Genomic DNA, 4,139 nt, shown 5'->3' on the forward strand with positions numbered 1-4,139 from the left:
AGATATGAAGCAATGCAAGCTGCTGTGGAGCCTTGGGCCTTCTTTTGGAAGTTCTGGCACTCTCTGACCCAGCTGCAGTTTGTTAGGTAATTTTAGATTGCAAAGGGCCAGGCCATTCATATGCAAAAGCCTCTGCGCACAGCTTGGGTGGGGTGGGGTCTCAGGGAATCAACAGGGCGGAGCAAACAGCTATGGCTGATCCTCAGCCCTGCCCTAAGAGGCCCCCGGGTCTCAATGTCCCTCCGTAATTGCTGCAAGCACCTCTGAGAGAAAGCCTCCCTCAAGTTCTGCCTGATGCCAGACAGTCCAGTTTCTCCCCGTATGAGTCTGGGTCCCCAGAGTCTCGCCTGGAACTGGAGTTCAGAGCAGTCGGGAGCTTGTGTGTCTCTGCAGATTGAAAAAGCCAGCCAAGTCCCCAGTTGCCAGCCCTTTCTGTGCACGTGCCTCCTTACCACTGCACTTTACTTCCATACCTCCTCTGAGTCTCAGCGTGCTTTTCTCTTTCCTTCTAGTTGTAGAATTTCCACTCAGCCAGCCTTCCTGTGGTTCTGGATGATGTCCGTTTTGCCTTTTAGTTGTAGTTTTGAAATGGTTGTGCGAGGCAGCAATTTCAGGTGTTCACCTATGCCGCCATCTTGATTTTTTCGTCTCATTTTATTTCACTTGCTCTTCTGTCACATTATTCTTTCTTCTGGGAAGTGTGTTTATTTGAGCACCAGAAAACCCAAGATATAATGGTTTGGGTCTGCTGGACAGAACACTAGTGTGAGAGATAGATGAGGTTAGTCCCAGTGTCAGACCTAGAATGTGTTATTGGTCCAAAGTTGTGCCCAATGCTTCAAAAGACCAAAACTCAAAAATAAGGAAAGGTTTATTGATTGAGAAGTCTCCAAGTGAGAAAAGGGGAACCTAATGCAGTCTTCTTTTATGTCAAGGAAAGGGGAAATGGGAGGGGCAAAAAGTGATTGATGACCACAGATATGTGGGTGCCAGCAGAGGTCCGAGGAAGATTATCCTCAGTCTGTTGACCATAGCTGATGTAAGTCCAGGTCACAAGGTTTCTGCAAATCTTTCATAAACAACACATACTTCCCTTATCTCCTCAGGGAGAGTCATCATCTGGGAAGGGGCTGTTTTTGTAAACCTCAAACTGAAAGCAGAATTCCTACAATGATTAGCATGTCTATATGCACAAAGCTATCAACCATAGGAACAGAGCATGCTTGAACAAGATGGAGTCAGAGAGGCTGAGCATTACTCTGTTACCAATTGATCGTGTGACCCTTAATAAGTTACTCTCCCTTTATCTCTAAAACAGGAGAGCACCGGCAAGCTCCAAGAACCTTAGAAAGAAGCATGTGATTGGTAAAACATTTGAATATATTGTCTTTAGGACGATTAAAACATCCTAATGGCAGCTGTTTTTCTTCAGCTTGATGGAAATGCTTTCAGAAATCTTTAGAATGTCTGAAAAGGGAATGGTGTTTTGCTGCCATTACCCCATTTTACACTCCTAACAACGATTGCAAGGAAGATATTTCGATTTTACACATGAAGAAACTAAACAGAGAGTTTAAGCAGTGTGCCTGAAGACATTATCTCCTTAGATCTGAGTAGAAAAGGCCTCCACTTGAGGCCCTGCTTTTAGAAGGTCAGTGTCTGGCCCTCCTCTCGAGGGCCCTCTTCCCTCGGTAATGAAGAGTCAATGGGGCAAGATGTGCCTACTTGGAGCCTTCACGTGTTTTCTTCTAAACCACACTCTAGATACCTAGGACTCTAGAATATCCTACCCAAAGGATCTGGAGGCCAAATCCAAGGCCTGCTTGTGCCTCTTCTCTGGGTCTATTCTCCTGAGAATGGGCCACATCCACTGTGGGTTCACCCTAGGGGTGGAATAGAAGATATAAGTATAAAGACGAACCCCCTCACATGTAGCCATTTGGAGAAAGGGCTAAAGTAAAGGGTCGACTTCCAGGCCAACAGGAGCTCAGAGAAGGCAAAAGCCAGTTAGCTAATTAGTCAGAGAGAGCCTCAAGAAGGAAAAAGAGCTTGACCTGGGCCTGGGAGGGTGGGAAGAAAAGAGGAGACCAGTATGATTGAATCTAGGACCTGTGTCCTTACCATTACCCTGGCCTGTCTCATGCTGCCTTGCTGGGTAAAAGTCCACTTGCTCCTCCTTAGGGGTGCTTAGGTCTATTGATGATGGCTGCCATCTGAAAGTAGGTTCGATACAAACATTTTGGACATGTTCTGCACTACCCCCAAGGACTTTTTCACTTATTTCCAGGTCATAAAATATAAATCAGTCAACCTTTCTGGATAGTATATAGGTAATTGTTAAGTACTCAAAATATGCATTCTTTTTGAGTCTGTAAATCCATTTTTAGGTACACATCTAAAGGAAAATACTTAATGCCAGTCACAATGATTTAATAAAACAAAGTTTACAAACCTGAATTCCTAGTATCAATCCTTTGATTTGGACCTGAACATGTAAAAAGAAGCCACAAGTGAAAAGCAGCAATGAGGGAGCAGAAAGAAAGAGAGAATTGTTCTAGGAAATAGCAGATATGTGCCCAAGCATATACACAAGTATATGAACATTCACACGTATGTACACATTCTCATAAACCAAGGATTCTCCCACAAGGATTTTGCTACAGGATAAAAAGGCAAACTTATAATTCTGTTAAAACAATTCAAACTGCATCAATGATATATACCATTTACAAATGGAAAGGGACTAGTAGGATATTTAACACAATTCTTTATAATAGGCACATTTAAGAAGAAACTTAAAGGCCTTGCAATAGGAAACAGGTTAAATTAATTATGTAACAACCATATTATAGATTTCTAACAAAACATTAATATCTGAGAACAGAAATGAGAGTCAATTTTTACCTATGCAATTAGAAAAGATGAAAAATATTGATTACTAGAAGCCCGGTGCACGAAATTCGTGCACGGCGGGGGGGTTGTCCCTCAGCCCAGCCTGTACCCTCTCCAATCTGGGACTCCTGGAGGGATGTCCGACTGCCCGTTTAGGCCCGATCCCAGGATCGGGCCTAAACGGGCAGTCGGACATCCCTCTCACAATCCAGGACTGCTGGCTCCCAACTGCTTGCCTGCCTGCCTTCCTGATTGCCCCTAACTGCTTCTGCCTGCCAGCCTGATCACCCCCTAACCACTCTGCTGCCAGCCTGGTTGATGCTTAACTGCTCCCCTGCCAGCCTGTTTGCCCCCAACTTCCCTCCTCTGCCAGCCTGGTCACCCCTAACTGCCTTCTCCTGCAGGGTTGATCACCTCCAACTGCCCTCCCTTGCAAGCCTGGTTCCTCTCAACTGCCCTCCCTTGCAGGCCGGGTGCCTCCCAACTGCCCTCTCCTGCTGGCCATTTTGTAGTGGCCATCTTGTGTCCACATGGGGGCAGGATCTTTGACCACATGGGGGCAGCTATATTGTGTGTTGCAGTGATGATCAATCTGTATATTACTCTTTTATTAGATAAGATAGAGGCCTGGTGCACAGGTGGGGGCCAGCTGGTTTGCCCTGAAGGGTGTCCCTGATCAGGGTGGGGGTTCCCTTGGGGTGTGGGGCGGCCTGAGCGAGGGGCCTGTGGTGGTTTGCAGGCCGGCCACGCCCCCTGGCAACCCAAGTGGAGGCCCTGGTATCTGGAATTTATTTTCCTTCTACAATTGAAACTTTGTAGCCTGGGGCGGCAGCCATTTCTTGGGCGGCAGCCATTTCTGTGGCAGTTAATTCACCTTCTACAATTGAAACTTTGTAGCCTTAAGCGGGTGAGCCCGGCCAGGGTGTGCGGAAAGCTTTGCTTCCCCTGTTGCCGCCGGCAACCCTGGCCTGCTCTCTCAAGCTCCATTCTGCCACCATTTGTTTGAATTTGTTTACCTTCTGTAATTGAAACTTTGTAGCTTGAGTGGAGGCTTAGGCCTGCAACGGCTATGGAAAGCTTGGCTTCCTCTGTTACCTGGGAAACCTTGCTCTGTGTGGCTGTAGCCATCTTGGATTGGGGTTAATTTGCATACTCGCCCTGATTGGCTGATGGGCGTGGTTTGGCTGGTGGGCGTGGCTTATGTAGCGGAGTGATGGTTAATTTGCATATTACCATTTTATTAGAGA

Source organism: Cnephaeus nilssonii (assembly GCF_951640355.1).
Source record: "Cnephaeus nilssonii genome assembly, chromosome: X".
NCBI classification, from domain to species: domain Eukaryota; kingdom Metazoa; phylum Chordata; class Mammalia; order Chiroptera; family Vespertilionidae; genus Cnephaeus; species Cnephaeus nilssonii.